Raw genomic sequence first — 17281 nt, forward strand, 5'->3', positions numbered from 1 at the left:
GAAGAAATTAACTGGATGGCAATTATTTGCTGATTTTCATTTGAAATACTTGAGCTAGAACTAAAACACTCCATACTTTGAGAACCTGATACTATGATTACCAAAGATTGTCCTATTTAGGTTAAATGAATTCCCTTGAATCAATAATACGTTATTTTACAATATTAATATGGTGAATTTTGCCAAATGTCTTTTTCCTCTGATTCAACAGAGGTGACTTTTCCAGTGTGTTGCATTAATGATTGAAGTTTGAAAGTAGCAGGTTAGATATTCTCTTTATGTGACCCTCTCTGAAAGAGAAAAAAGAGCATCAGGAATCACAAATGAAACTGGGTTAAAAGGCCCACAGCGCTAGGAAGACTAAAGAGTAAAATAAAACAAAAACAAATGAACAAACAAACAACAACAACAAAAAAAAAAAAACAAAACATCCAGAGCAACAGAGCTGGGGACTTCGTCTGCGAGACACTGGCAGTGTCCATTTGGGCATGCTCCATGCCAGGCTTACATAGGAGCCATTCTAAAGGCAGAGGCGTGGGCTGCGCCACCTGGAGGCCGGAGAAGACGCTCGGAAGCTGGTCCCCAGCTAAGAGATAACATGGATGAGGCCGAGCTGAGCAATGGCGCACGGAGAAGCCCCCATGGCGGTGTGCCCGAGCACGGGTGGAGATCTTTGGAAGCCCTGATTTCTTCAGCGAAGGGTGGCTTTAACTGCAGAGAATGCAATCCCCGAGCTAGGGAAACACAGGGAGCTAGAAGTCCATGACTACCTACTGCTGAAAAAAAAAAAAAGAAATCAAAAACTTTTTTTCCTTATTCATGAAAATTTTATACGTGTGTATAATAAAACACAGTAATATCCACCTTCCCTTTTCTCCTTCAAATTCCTCCCAAGCAACCCCCAAACATGACACTCTCCCAACTTCACGTGTGCGTGACCCAGTGAGTTCACTTACCGTTGACCCTATGTAGATTTTCCCACTTGGACTTTAGTTCAGTGAGGGTGACAAATATGAATCTATTTGCACTTTCAACACGTAGACATCCAGTTAGACCAGCACCATTTGTTGAAGATGCTTTTTTCCATTATATGGTTTTCGCTTCTTTGTCAAAAATCAAGTATCCATAGGTATGTGGGTTTATTTTCTGGGTCTTCTATTCAATTCCACTGATCCATTATTCTGTTTCTATGCCAATATCATGTAGTTTTAATTACTATTGCTCTGTAGAACAGCTTGAGATCAGGGATGGAGATATCTCCAGACAGTCTGTTGTTGTACAGGATAGTTTTGGTAATTCTGGGTTTTTTGTTTCTCCATATGAAATTGAGAATTGTTCTTTCAAGGTCTGTGAAGAATTGTGTTGGTATTTTGATGGGAATTTCATTGAATCTGTAGATTACTTTTGGTAGGATGGTCATTTTAACTATGTTAATCCTACTGATCCATGAACATGTGAGATGTTTCCATCTTCTGAGATCTTCTTCAATTTCTTTCTTCAGAGACTGAATTTTTTTTTTCAAACACGTCTTTCACTTGCTTGGTTAGAGTCACACCAAGGTACTTTACATTACTAATGACTATTGTGAAAGGAGTTGTTTCCCTAATTTCTTTCTCAGCCCTTTTGTCTTTCCTATACAGGAGGGTTTCAGATTTTTTTGAGTTGATTTTGTATCCTGCCACTTTGCTGAAGGTGTTTATCAGCTGAAGGAGTTCTCTGGATAAATTTTTGGGGTCGCTCAGGTATCCTATCCTATCATCTGTGAATAGTGACACTTTGACCTCTTCCTTTCCGATCTGTATCCCCTTGATCTCCTTTAGTTGTCTTATTGCTCTAGCTAGGACTTCAAGTACTATGTTGAAGAAATGGAAAGAGTGGGCAACCTTACCTTGTCCCTAATTTCAGTGGGATTGATTTTAAGTTTCTCTCCATTTTGTTCGATGTTGGCTATTGGTTCAATCATGTTTGTAGCAGCTTTATTTGTAATAGTCAGCACTTGGAAATAAACCATATGTCCATCAGTGGAGGAATGGATACAGAAATTGTGGTACATTTACACAATGGAATACTACTCAGCAATTAAAAGCCAGGAGATCATGAAATTTGCTGGCACATGGTAGGAACTAGAAAAGATCATCCTGAGTGAGGTATCCCAGAAGCAGAAAGACACACATGGTATGTACTCACTTATAAGTGTATATCAGACATATAATGTAGGATAAACATACTAAAATCAGTACACCTAAAGAAGATAAGCAAGAAGGAGGACCCTGGATAAGATGATCAATCCTCACTCAGAAAGGCAAATGAGATGGACATCAGAAGAGGAAGAAAACAGAGAACAAGACAGGAGCCTACCACTGAGGGCCTCTGAAAGACTCTACCCAGCAGAGTACCAAAGCAGATGCCGAGGCTCACAGCTAAACTTTGGGCAGAATGCAGGGAATATTATGAAAGAAGGAGGAGATAGAAAGACCTGGAGGGGACAGGATCTCCACAAAGAAAGCAACAGAACCAAGAAATCTGGGCTCAGGTGTCTTTTCTGAGACTGATACTCCAACCAAGGACCATACACAGAGATAACCTAGAACTCCTGCACAGATGTAGCTCTTGGCAGTTCAGTCTCCAAGTGGGTTCCCTAGTAACGGGAACAGGGAAACAGGGACTGTCTCTGACATGAACTCAGTGGCTGGCTCTTTGATCACCTCCCCTGAGGGTGGTGGGGGGTGCAGCCTTACCAGGCCACAGAGGAAGACAATGCAGCCAGTTCTTATGAGACCTGATAGTCTAGGGTCAGATGGAAGGGGAGGAGGACCTCCCCTATCAGTGGACTTGGAGAGGGGCATGGGAGGAGATGAGGAAGGGCAGGTGGGATTGGGAGAGAATGAGGGAGAAGGTTACAGCTGGAACACAAAATGAATAAAATGTAATATATATATATATATATATATATATATATATATATATATTTTTTTTTTTTTTTAAAGAAACGATTTTTTCTTCCCCTCGGAACTATCAACTGCTCTTCTCTAGGGCATGGGGCCTGGATATCTCCTTTACCTATCTATAACATGGCTACTTCTTTGCCTTTTGGTATTCTATAAGCAGGAGTGACTGAGGGCTCTGAAACTCAGATCCTATGGACTGCTCACAGTTCCCACCCTCCGGAAGGGTGTTTAATATGCAATGGAACCATGAAGTAATGACTGAGGTTTCCCAGTAACAGCTCAGCGTTCTACCTGTCTTCCCCTTCTCCGGCACGCTTAAGGGAAAACTCATTACTTAGATGGCAACTATGCAAAGCTCTACAAGCTGTCCAATCTGTGGAATGAGGTAGAGCCTGCCCAGCCCACAAGCTACAAAACTGGAGTGGTAACTCGGACGTGTACAGAATGTGGGGTGGCCCGACGTGATTGCAGTACTGTGGACAGACTGACTCTTGACCACCCTTGGCTCAACACCAGGACAAAACAAGTCTCCAAGTTGCTGACCATTTGGCAGGCTCTGCGATTACAGAGCAGAAAAGGAATCTGCTCAATACATTGGTTTTGTGCCTTTCCTCCCCCTTTCTCCCTGTATTTTTCTATTTTTTAAAATTATATTCTTGCTCTTTATGTTTCAAAACAGCTCACGGTGCCTACTCTTTAGTCCGCCTGTTTCACTTATGCATTTTGCTGATCCATTTTTGTTATTGTATAACCTTTAATATCTTGTTATTTTCTCTTCCTCTCAGCTTTCCTATCCTCAGCTCATTTGTTCTCATATTTAGCCTGGAACATTATTACTTTTCCCATTACTACTTCCTTCCTCAATAGTTACTTCTTTTCCCCTAAACGACTTTTTAACTTTGTAGCTTACTCTGTAATTTTTTTTACTTTCCTTTTTATGATCAGTGATGTGTAATAGTTAAGAGTCAGTCAGTTTAAAGCATTTTCTGTGTACATTTTGGTGCATAGTTGTTCGTAATATAATGGTTTATTTTCTCCTTCCTAGTGGTACTAAGGACTGAGCACTTAAGTCAAAACTGCTCACCCAGAAGGTTTCCAAGTAAAACCACAGAGATACCCTCAACCAACAGAGTGAAAATTGCAACACAGAAAGGGAGACATGAAAAAGCAAGGCAATACAGCTCTTTCAAAAGGTCACAATTTCTCAATTACCAAATGCAAAGATAATGAAGTGGGTGAAGTGCCGGCTCCTTAAAGAATTCAAAGGTTAGCTTGTAAAAATCATCAGCGACTCCAAAGAGGGAACCACAGAGGCATAAAGAAAATCAACCAACGACCCAGAAAAGAAAGCAGCATGGAGGAGAAAGACAGCAGAACAGGTGCAAAAGATATCAAATAAAGTAAGATTTTAGAGCGGCATGGTGGCACATGCCTGTAATGCCAGCACTCAGGGAGGCAGAGGCAGGTGGATCTCTGTGAGTTCAAGGCCAGCCTGGTCTACAAAGTGAGTCCAGGGCATCCAAGGCTACAGAGAAACCCTGTCAAAAAAAAAAAAAAAAAGTAAGACTTTAAGGGCCAACAACAAAAAGCAAGCACCGGACACGAAAACCTAACCAAAAATCAAAGATAAAATAACATAGTGGAAAACATCTAGATGGGCTAGAGTGAATAGCAGAGATAAAGTGCAAAGTCAGCAATATCAGTGAATAAGGATATAAATACACGCTTGACCACAAATGTCAAAAATTATAATCAAGGGACCAAGGCTATTCTCCACTTTCTCTCCCAGAAGGCCCAGTGTATCTGATTTTATGTTGAAGTCTTTCATCCTTTTGAAGTTAATTTCCAGGTCAGTAGTTAAGTATGGATCTACTTTCATTCTTCTACGTTCAACCATTCAGTTTGACCCGCACAAGTTGTTGAAGATACTGTCCATTTTCCACTGTGTATTTCTAGTTTCTTTATAAAAAAAATCAGGTGTCCATAGGTGTGTAGATTTATGTCTGGGTCTTTAATTCTATTCCACTGATCAATGCCTATGTTTTTATTACCATAGTTCAACTTAAAATTAGGGATGGTGATGCCTCCAGCAGTTGTTTTATTATTCAGGATTGTTTTAGCTGGTGTGTCTGTTTTATGTTTCCATAAAAAGCTGAAGATTGTCCTCTCAAGAACTGTGAAGATTTGTGTTGGAATTTTGATGGGTATTGCATTCAGTCTGTACATTGCTTTTTGTAGCACACTTCTCTTTACTATATTAATTCTGCTGATCCATGAGCATGGGAGATATTTCCATCTAATGACATCTTCAATCTCTTTCTTCAGAGTCATAAGATTTTATCACACAAGTCTTTCATTGTTTGGTTAGACTTATTTGAAGATATTTTATATTTTTTGAAACTATTGTGAAAATGTTTCCCTGATTTCTTTCTCAGTCTATTTTATACAGCAAGGGTACTGATTTTTATGATTTTTTTAACCCATCTACTTTGCTGACAGTATTTATCAGCTGTAGGACTGTCCCTGTGGAATCTTTATTGTTACTTTGATATACTATGATGTTATCTGTAAATAAAGATACTTTGTCTTCTTCTCTTCCAATTTGTACCACCTGGATATGCTTCAGTTGTTTCATCTCTTTAGCTAGGACTTTAAGTACTATATTAAAGGTAGGGAGAAAGTGGACAACTTTTATTTTTCCCTCCTGAGTTTAGTGGAAGTGCTTTGAGTTTCTCTTTCAATTGATGTTGGCTATGAGCTTACTGCCACTATCATGTTGAGGTATGTCCCTTGTATTCCTAATCTCTACAGGATTTTATCATGAGGATTTTGGATTTTGTCAAAGCTCCCCCCGCTTTTTAAGATCAAATGAGATGCAATCTTTTCTTTTGGTTTTGTATTTCAGTTTGTTTATATGGTGGATTGCATTTATTAATTTGTATATATAGGCCATCCATGCATCTCTCAGATTAAGCCTACTTGCTCACAATGAATAACCTTTTTTCTGTTCTTGGATTTGTCTTGTAAGAATTTTATTGAGGATTTTTGCATTTATGCTCATTAGGGAAACTGGTCTGCAATTCTTCTTTGTTGGATCTTTGTGTGAGTTGGGTGTCAGGGCAATTGTGGCCTCTTATAATGAATTTGGCAATATAACTTCTGTTTCTATTTTGTGGACTAATTTAAGGAGTGTTGACATTAACTATTTGCTGAAAATCTGATAAAATTATGCATTAAAACCAACTTGCTCTGGGCTTTTTTGATAGGCATATTTTTAATTACTGCTTTAATTCCACTAGATATTATAGATCTGTTTAAATTGCTTATCTGAGTTGATGTAATCACAGTAAGTGATATATAAAATTATATTTATAATATATAATATGTTACATATATAATTATCTTTCTTTTGGATTGTATAATTTGATGAGGTATAGTTTTTAAAAATCAGTGTATGTTGTTATACCAGTCTTTTCATCCCTAACTTTGTTAATTTGGATAAGGGTTTGGCAATTTTATTGATTTTTTCAAAGAACCAACTCTTTATTTCATTGATTCTTTGTATTATTTTGTTGTTGTTGTTTCTGTGGTATGGATTTCCTCCTTGAATTTATTTTTGCAACTTATTTCTACTGAGAGTGATTTCATTTTTATGTTCTAGAGTTTTCTGGTGTGCTTTTAGGTTAGTATGAGAGCTCTCTGCTTTTTTAATGTAGACACTTAGTGCTATGAATTTGCCTCTTAGAACTGTCTTCATTGTATCCCATAAGTTTGGGTATGTCGTGTTTTCATTTTCTTTCTATTCTAGAAAGTATAGAAAGTTGCTGGTGTTTTGATATCCAGCTTTAATGCTTGGTGATCAAAGAAGATTTAGGTAGTTATTTCAATTTTCTTGTGTCTATTGAGACTTGCTTTGCATCTCAGGAGATGGTTAATTTTTGGAGAAAGTTCAGTGACATTCTGAGAAAAAGCTATATCAGTTTGTGTTTGGGTGAAATGTTCTATAAATCTGTTAGGTCCATTTATTTTATAACTTCAGTTAGCACTCACATGTCTCTGTTTAGATTTGCCTGTGTGATCTGTCTATTGGCTAGAGTGAGTTATTTAAGTTTCCCACTATCAGTGGGTGAGAGGCAATACGTAATTTAAGCTCTAGTAGTGTTTCTTTTATAAACTTGGGTGCCATATGTTTGGTGCATAGATGTTAAGAACACAGTATCTTTTTGGTGGACTTTTTCTTGATGAATATGTTGTTTTCTTCCCTATCTCTTCTGATGAGTTTTGGTTAGGACTCTTGTAAAATATTAAAATCTCTACACCAGCTTGTGTTTTAGATCAATTTGCTTGGAATATCTTTCAAAAAGAATCCATCCTTTTCTTGGAGGTGATGTCTATCCTTGATGTTAAGGTATGTTTCTTGGATACAACAGAAGGATGAATCCTATTTATTGCATCCATTCTGTTAATTTGTATGTTTATTATTGAAGAATTGAGACCTTTAATGTTGAGAGATTTCAATGGTAGTATTTGTTGGTTCCTTTTATTTTGTTGTCATTGTCATCACTATTGTTGCGGTGGAGGGGGTGGTATGTGTGCATTTGTGTTTTCCTTCTTTTTGTTTCCTGGTCATGGATGTGGTTAGCCTCTTGAGGTTCAAATTTGTTTTCTAGCTCCTTCTGTAAAGATGTATTTGTGCATGGATATTGCTTAAATTTGGTTTAATAATGGAATATTTTATTTTCCCTATCTATGGTGGTTGTATGTTTTGCTGGTTATAGTAATCTGAGCCAGTATTTGTGGTCTCTTAGAGTTTGTAGGACATCTGTCCAGGCCCTTCTGGCTCTTTAAGTTTTAATGGAGAAGTCAGATTATTCTAATAGGTCTGCACTTATATGGTACTTGATCTTTTTTACCTTATAGCTTTTACTATCCTTTCTTTCTTCTGCATGTTTAGTGTTTTGATTATTATATGCTGACATAAATTTATTTTCTGGTCCAGTCCATTTGGTGTTCTGTCTTCTTCTTGTACCATAAGAGGCATCTATTTCTTTAGATTAGGAAATATTTCTTCTGATTGTGCTGAAAATACAATTTGTGCCTTTTACCTGAGTTCCTTCTTCCTCTATTTCTATTGTTCATAGATTTTGTCTTTTCATAGTGCCCAGATTTATTGGATGTTTTGTACCAGGATTCTTTTAGAGTTAATATTTTATAGACCAAAGTATTCACTTCTTCAATCATGTCTTCAGTGCCTGCGATTCTCTGTTTCATATCTTGACTCTTGTGAGGCTTGCCTCTGCAATTCCTGCTCAAGTTCCTAAATATATATATATATATATATTTTATTTCCAGATTGATCTCAGTTTTTGTTTTGATTTTATTTCCACTTCCAGGTCTTGGATTAATCGTTTCATTAATTTCTTTATACTATTTGTGTTTTCATAGAGTTCTTTAAGGGATTTCTTATCTTCTCTATCATATTCATAAAAGCTATTTTAAGGTCTTTGTCTTGTACTTTAGCTATGTTCCAATATCCAGGATTTACTGTTGTGGGGATGTTGGACTCCAGTGGAGACATATTCTCATGGTTGTTGCTGATTTCATTTTTATGCTGTGTTGGCCTGTTATGTAATTATTATCAACAAAGTGCTGGAACGGTGTGCTATAGGCTGAGGAAAGACCTATCCAGGTTCTCCCAGCATTCCACAGTCCCTATCTGCTGCTGGGCATGGCAGGCAAAACCCCCAGAACTATCGAGGGCAGGGGCTTCCCCTCCTCTTCACCATGTAATCTGGACGTTTAGTTCCTCTCTTTCGCTGTCTTTCTCTCGCTCCCCCTTCACATGGCAATTAAGAGCTGCTTCCAATGAACCTACATTTATATATTTTAACTTGCCCTGCATGAGAAGCAGCCCAATGTCCTCCTTCCTGTCTTTCCACCCCTCCCTAACTCCTCATTTTTTTAATTAAATAAAAAGGGAGGGAAGTTATGTTGTGCAGGCAATTCATCTGGCCTGCCCTCAGGGGCCCCTTAGGGTCCTGACAATGTCCTAGTCAACATCCTGCATCCTATGACAGCATCTGGGCCAGGTGCTTCAGGATGTAACCAGTCTGCCCCTCCCACTCGCTCTCTCTCTGCTCTTCCTGCTCTCCCTTCCTGCTCTTCCTGCTCTTTCTCCACCTTAGTTTCTCCTCCTTTCCTGAGCACCCTACCCCACCACATCTCTCTCTCTTCTTCTCTTTCTCTCTCTCTTTCTCCACTTCCATCCAATAAAACTCTTTCATATCAAATCTGTAGTATATGCATGGCATTTTAAAATAAATACTACATCTGTGTTTGGGGTAATTGTAACTGTAGGTGCTGATTATCTGGTCTTGTTTTTGTTGGGTGGGTGTTTAGTTCTGTGGTTTCTGTTGTCTTCTCTTGTTCTTAGGAGAGTGTGGTGGCTAGGTGTTACCTGGTGGGGAATTTTTCTAGAATCCAGCCAATTGTGGCCACTAGTTCTTCAGCGTAAAATGTGTTTCAAGATGGGAGCTAGTACTTAGGAATGGGGGTGGGCTAGGATGGCGAGAGTTCCACAGGAAGGAGGAAACAGGGAGTTCAACCAGGATCTGCTTAGTTCCCTGAGCATAGGGGCGGAGAGTGTAAGAGACCAGCAAATGATAGCCTGCTACAGAGCTCCAATTAGACTGGGAGACTAGATTCGGAGGAGGGAGAAAAGTGAAGCTCTGAAGCTTGCCTACCTGCTTTGCTGATTTACTTGCTTCTCAGGTGGACTTGGCTTGTGGGTTCCCAGAGAATGCCTGCCAGAGTTGGGAAGTACCAGGATGACAGGATGAGTGGGGAGAGAGGTTGAAGGAGAAGGTACCTGGGACTGTCTGAAGATGGGCTGAGCACAGATATGAGGGGAGTCCCCAGTAGGTGGTCTGCCACAGAGACTGAGGTGAAGCTAGAGGTTTGAATCCAGTGAAAGTATTTGTTCTCTGACTTTGCAGGATAAATTTTAATTGCTCTACAGAGCTAGCTAGCTTTGTGATGTTAAGGTTTTCTATAAACATCCCACCCTTTGTTTTTGCTTGCATGATTCCTGATACGAAGTTTCTTCTTCTTTTGTATCTTCCTTTTCCTTCTCCTTCAAACTGCCTCACCATTTTGTTTTGTTTGAATATTTTCAGTGTATTTTCTTTTTGCATTTATAGGAGTTTCCCAGGGCCAGTGTAACAAATCACCACAAACTGGGGGACTCAAAGCAAGACAAGTATCCTCGCTCAGTTACGGCGACCAGAAGCCCCAAATCAAGGAGTCAGCAAGGCTGCATTCTGTGCAGAGGCCTTAGGGAGGCCTTCTCCCTTTTGTCTGCCAGCTCATGCAGGCGCTGGCAATCTGTGGTCCCCTGGCTCGCGTGTATGTTGCTATAATTTCTGCCTTTCTGCTCATTTTCCCTTTCCCCTCTGTTTCTGTTCTCAAATCAGCTCTTTTCTTATCAGGAAAAGATTTAGGGGCCACCCTAAGTCCAAGATGATCTCAGCCTGTGATCCTTAATTTAATTACTCTTGCAAAGACAAGTTCCAGGAGTTCAAATTTAGTGATGTCTTTTGAATGGTCACTATTCAATACAGAACAGTGTCCCAGTTCAGGACATTTCTTTTGGTATTTCTCTATGATCACAATTACTTTCTTCTGACCATGGCTAAACCCATTAAAAGCATTCTTCCTTTCTTCAGTTTGTTTTCCAGTACTTTGTTTTAATTTTAAATTAAGTTTTTATCTCTCTGATTATACTACTATTTGTTCTTGTATATTGTCTACTTGTATCATTTTCCCTTAATGTATTAGCTTATTACCCAGCATATTAATCATTTTAAATTCTCTGTGAACTTGAAGTCTATGTCATTTGAATCTAGTCTAATGCTTGCCTTGTAAACTCAGGCTATGTTCTTTCTCACGTTTTAGCACACCTCATGTGTTTTTCTTATTGAAACCCAGGCATGACATCCCAGATAATTAGAACTGAAGTATGTAGGCCTTTGTTGTGAGGTTATATTTTAATCTGGCTCAAAATAGGCTGCCTTTAATATTTGCTGTACCTATAGGGACCAAATGTTGAAACTTTTCTCATGTTTTTACTGTCCATACTTTGTGGTTTCCTTGAGTATTCCTTGTCCTGAAGAGTATACCTTTCGTAGCTCTTCCACCAAAAAAAGTCTGGACATCTGAGATCAGAACACCAGATGGAAAAGGTCTGGTGCAGACTCTTAATTTGAGTTTCAGGTTCTTGCCTTCTGACTGTTTCTTTAGATTTTGCACAGAGATAGAGGTATTTCCATATAATCAGAGTTATCGTTTCTTATTCTGATAAGACTAGTCCTCAGGTTGTGATCTAAGCCAAATTACTTACTGAAGCCCTGACCCCAGAAAACTGTTCCTGTGGATCAGGTCTGGGCTTCATGCAGATTTTAGGGAAGATTATTAGATCCCCAGCAAATGTCCTTAACTTATAGAGATTTTTGTTTTGTTTTGTTTTTGTCCTTTCTTACTTGCAGAGGTTGTCTTGAGAAAACTCTCCAGAGAAGAATGCTGACACTAGAACCATCCTTACCTAGGATTCCTCCATCTTCCTCCAGGAAAAATCATTTCTCTGCATGTCTGTTATTCAGAGCCAACCAGGGTCTTGAGATTAAGGACAACAGACTACGGATGCCTTCCGGTCCTGACAGGCTTCCTAGCGTGATGCTGGGTCCTGTGTTTCAGCTGCTTGCTGAGTCCACATCTCCAGCATCTGAATCCATTTCTGGTAACTCTGAAGCTATTCTCATCTAGGTAAACAAAAACAAAACCGCAGAACTGTTTACATCATATTCTGCTTTAGATTTGTATGTGCACATTTGTAAAAGTGTTCTGCATGTTCTGTATTCTCATCATGTTTGGATTTACAGGCCGGCCATTCTTCTTATTATGATAAATTAAAACGGGAGAACCCATAACAATAAGCTGCTCTTTTAGAACCTTTATGTTACAAAGGTGCTGTTAGAGAACAGATAAACTATTGGGTACTTATAAGCTAGAGAAAGTGAAGCTTTTGGATAAAGGGTATTTTTATAATGCTTTCCTGAACACAGCCTGAGAATTACATGAGCTTAACTTAAAAAAAAAATCTAAACAACATTTTCTCCCTCCGAAATATAAGCATATCATGTTTAGTCTGAAGGGAGCTTAGAACTTGTTCATGATTTGACACGTGTGGCAAAAAGGGAGAGAATCCAAAGTTATATAGGAAACAGAGACATGGCAAGATGCATAATTTACAGCTTACTCTCAACACCTTTTCTTTTTAATGAGCTGAAATTAACCAGGACCTTTTGGTATTTCTGTATCATTTTATGCACTTACATAGGTATAAATGTAATTTTTTTTTGTCTTTGGATTTTATTCTTAGAAAAATGTTTTAACAACAGGAGTAAATAATATTTGACATACTAATAATGGAATATAAGAGAATACATTTTGAAACTCTAATATATGAAACTTAAATCCATTTTTAATCCAATATTCCTCAATTTTTAAAATAAAAATATGTTTTAGTAAAGTAGACACAAATGTAAATTTTATTTGAAAAACAGTAATTTAAAAATTCTGCCAAATCTGCATCTTCTCTGCCTGTCTCTCTACGTGTGAGTACACACACTTTTTATTAATGTGGTACCATGTGAAAGTTAGCGGCGGAGGTGATTTACCTGTAAGTGTAAGGCACGTTTTCTAAACCAAGGACATCCTCTTCCTATCGTAAACAGTGCCTAATTAGGCAAACCATCTAGTCCGTATGAGAGTTTCCTTAGAGTCCCTGACTGTTCTTTATTGATTTTGCCTTTGTTTCTCTGTTAAGGGCCCATTAATGTACACACCCTATACTCAGCAGCCAGGCATGTTTGCTTAACTTTTTTCCTGTCACCATGCTTTCAGCAGTTGATCCCCTGAAGTTCTCCTGGAACAGGTCAAACTTTTGCATCTTGTCTGTTTGTTTGTTTGTTTGTTTGTTTGTTTGTTTTTCTCTATCAGTATTATTTAACTGGCTCCTCTATTTCCTGTAATGGAGTTGGAGGGATTTTATTAGATTCAGGGTAAATATTTTTGGCAGTGATACTTCATAAACAGTGTTTACCTCACCATAGAACACCACTTGGCAAAATGCCAGGCTGCATAGGTTGTCTCACACTAAGGATGCTAGGAGGTCATGAATTTAAGAAGGTATATTCTTCATATTTGTAAGTGTCTGTGGATGGTTTTACTTAGGATTCAAGTTTGTTCTTTCCCAGTGATGTTTTTCTTGGTGGTTATAGCATGATTTCATGATTCTTGCCTAAACAATGAGCCAATTTCTAATCCTGAATAGGATCAGAATCAAGTCTTATGTCCTTTAACAGATAGACGATCTTCTGGTCAATAACAAGTACATTTGATGCTTGTTTTTATTCTGAGCCTGCTGTCTTATGTACCAGAGAAATGCAAAATACAATTTGCCCACTTAAAACACTTAATTTATCTATCCTATGCTTTTCCATTTCTTTTTACTTCACACACACACACACACACACACACACACACAGATTATTGTTTGTGAATTAATGCTAGGTCAACCTAAATTTATTTAGGCCCCATTATTATGTCTGCAGATATAAATCCAGGAGACACATCAGGGGAGAAGAGGAAGAGAGGAAAGAGGAATTAAACAAAACCAAAACCAACCAACCTGCACAGAAGTTTTTATAGAGAGTATTTGTGCACCTCTTGGAAGTGTAAGGACAGTGCTGTGGCGGAGACTTAACCTTCCAAATTCGGAAAGCCCGTCTATGAAATGATTATCACAGAAACATCTGATGGCGAGAAGCATAAACAGAAAGTTTTTAAGTGCCTCTCAGCCTTCCGTCTTGCAAACTGGAGCTAAGTCATCTTGAAATGATTAGTTCTTTTAATAAAAGTCATGACTATAAAAATGGCATTTCTTTTATTTTCATAAATTGAATCTAAATTATTTACACAAATGAGTTTTGATTTTTCTACCGTTTTGAACCTCTTCAATGTTGAAACGTTTTCATTTTTTTGAAGATGAACTTTATTTTTGAAAAAAAAAACATTTGTAATTTGTGAACTAGGCTTGGTGACTAAGAACTGTGAAATAAACAAAATAATAACCAATTTGGTAACAATAAGATATTTTTGCTGAAACTACACAAAATACTGCAGTGGATAAAGGACCAATTATTGTGTCATAGTTCACAACTATTTACAATTTGCAAATGCTCATCATTTATATAGTTTATTGGTTTACTTTTTAGTAATGATATAAGACAACCACTATAGCTTCATTATGACGACTGGAACAATTGAAAAAGCTTTGCTACATCTTGCATTTGAAAACCTCATAGGTCTCCCTCAGTTCTCTCTGATATCATCTTTGTCTCTTTAACTCTGCCACCCTTCCTTATAAACATCCTGTGTATGGACGTAGCCCACGGCTTAAGTCCAAAGTGTATCCAACAAAGCCCTGTGTAATGCGCCCCCACTCACTGATTTAACATTCCCCACTGCATTTCTTCTGTCAATCAGGACAGCAGTCTTCTTTTTCTTTTCTTTTCCTAGTAGTTACTAATTCATTAATTACAGATTCATTAACTATCTGTTACACATGAAAGAATGTACTAAACTATGAAAATATAAAGATGATGGTGAGGTCTTTCTTACCCTAAAGGAGTATGGGCTAATTAGCAGGGATTCCAAGTAATAAGCAATAATTTAATACACTGTTGATAACAAGTATATTCCATTCCTTAGGGAACTCCATGGCTGACATACACCCACTCCACTGTTTCAATGTGATTTTTCTTTCTGTTCTCAAAATAAAGCTGATGTTGGTGGCTTTCTCAGTCACTCTACACCTCATGATCTGTCATCAAAGTGGGGTCTGTCCCTTGAACCGCGAGCTCGCTGATGACTTAGTCAAGCTCGCCGGCTCGCTCCCAGAGTCCTGTCCCCCCCACAGCGCTGGTATTGCAGGTGTGCTGCATGCACACCTGACATTTCTGTAGGTCTTGAATTTTCAAACTGTGGCCCTCACGTTCACTCGTGTGGCAGGGCTTTAGCCATTCCCAGCCCTTGGTGTTTATTGTTTGTTTAAAATAGTTTTTTTTTTTAAGGTGCTGGCCACTGGAAGCTTGACCATGCTCTAGTGAGTAGAGGGGCAACACAAATTGGAATCGGTGTTTTCTTTTTTTTTTTTTTTCCTTCTTTTTTTTGAGGGAGGGTCATAAGGGTCCTCACTTTATGGATCTGGGAAGACTGGGAAGCTCAGGTGGTCAGGATGCATCATGTGAAACTCCCACACAGTCAATAAATATGTTGTGTTGAAGAGCATAGACATCAGGCACTGCTTGCCAGCCTCGGCTGACAGTCATCCTTTCCCAGTGAGGAGAGGGGTCGTTTATGTTTTTCTCTGGTGGCCTTGTGTGAGCTAAGGATGCTTTATATGTGGGAATCCATGTACTGTTTGAAGAAGTGTCACAACATTCAGAAGTGAATGGAATTTTTTTTTTATCTGAAAATGCGAAGAAACTACCCCGGAGCTGTTGCTTTATTTGGGGATGTGATTTGAGTTAGATGTCCTAAGGGAACTGTTTGTTTTTTCACTTAGTTTTTTGTTTATTTTTCTTGTTTTGTTTTGTATTAGATTGTATTTTGATATTTTTAACTTGTGGTTTGAGTAGATTCCATGAGATTACAAGATATATACACTTTTCCCCTTACTCTTTGGTAAAATGTCAAGCACACTGTTAGAACATTAGAAATATTATTAGTCCTTAAAACATCTTTAGAAATGTGGGTTCATTTCTTCACTGTGGCCTCTAAGCACATGCCCTCAGTTTTCTTTGGCATATTTTACAAATATAAAGGATCTGGTAGCAACTTTCTCTTCCAAACCTACCTGATTCTTGGATGTTTAAAAATTACTGAAGTGAAGCTACCCTGGTTCCACACTGGCTGCAGCTGCCTCTTTGCCTTTGCCTGTCCATCTTTATCTCTGTGTCTGTCTGTTCCCTAGCTTGTCTCCACTCCAGAAATAAGCCTTCTTACACTGACATTGTAAGAATGTCCTCTCATTTCCCATGGCAAGCTTGTCCACCAAAGGCTACGCCCCTTTGCCCACACCTCCGTACCCTGCCACAGTCACAGTTGGGCATCTATTGCCAGAGCTGCATCCTGGACCAGGACTGCGCCGTGCCCGCCCAGGTGCCTGCCTCTGCGCCTGGCTTTGCTCTCTTCCCCTCATCAGGCCCCATTCCTCCAGGGTCTCCTGCTCCCTTCTGCCACTTCCAGGGTTGCCTTGCCTGGAATCGCTAGTGTAGATTGATCAAATATTGATTCATCATGAGGCTAAATGAGTGGAAACATTCCTAGGCTGTGCTGCGCTCCGGCACTGCACAGATTCTGGGTAAGGCGGCTGAATATTACAACTGTTGTGTCCTTCTGTGGTGGCTGCTGGCCGCGTAGCAAACGCTGGGGACCTGGAATTCTCCACTTGTACCATCCACTCCACACTAGCTGCAGATGCTATCCCTGTGGTCTTCGGGACCTGGAAGTACAGGCTTCAGTTGGTACCACGAACCTGGCATCCCACCCTCCCTAAATTCTCCATCCTCGATGCTGATAGCCAGACTGTCCTTTGAATAGTGCTGGACCTGGTTGTGGAACAGACACCAACCTTGAAATGAAGATTAAGGATGAACCTCTAAGTGTGGGCCGCATCGGCGAGCCAAGGGGAAGTTTGTTCCGAGAAGCACTCAGAAGCAGATGACTTAGATGTGAGAGTGAAGGATGCACTGCTGGGAGCCACACTCCTCACGGATTTTATGTTCTTCGAGAAGCAAAGAGGCTCTGTGTCCCCTACCATCACCAGTTAGAAGCCGCCTCGGGATGAGACCATCACCTCAACCAGAATTCAAGATGGCCACCTGCGCTGGCCTTTCCCTCCTGGGGCAACCCCTTCTTTGGTATACAACACAGCGGACAGACAAGGGTAGCTGAGCAGAGCCATTGTGTTCCATCCATTCCCTTTCTCTCCCCTCCTTCAGCTGTGCCCTGCAGAGGAGAATGCATGAGAACCCTTCCTCACGGTGTTTCCCCATCTCCCAGCAGTTCCAGTGCACACAAGACAATTAGCCTTTGGACTTGGCTACCCACTCCTCCCTACCTTCCTCCTGGGCCTCTGCCCAGGAGGAGACCTTCAGGATACCGGACATGCGGAGCGTCAAAGATGGCCATCATTCCACTGCTCCTTTATG

General features: G+C 39.5%; 1 pseudogene; it reads left to right on the plus strand.

Moving 5' to 3' along the window:
* The first annotated feature begins 16105 nt into the window (after positions 1-16105).
* On the plus strand, positions 16106-16900 carry LOC129668056 (phospholipid scramblase 3-like; annotated as a pseudogene).
* The last annotated feature ends 381 nt before the right edge of the window (positions 16901-17281 follow it).

The sequence above is a fragment of the Psammomys obesus genome, unplaced genomic scaffold (assembly GCF_907164565.1).
Source record: "Psammomys obesus unplaced genomic scaffold, mPsaObe1.curated_primary_1811, whole genome shotgun sequence".
Classification (NCBI taxonomy): Eukaryota; Metazoa; Chordata; class Mammalia; order Rodentia; family Muridae; genus Psammomys; species Psammomys obesus.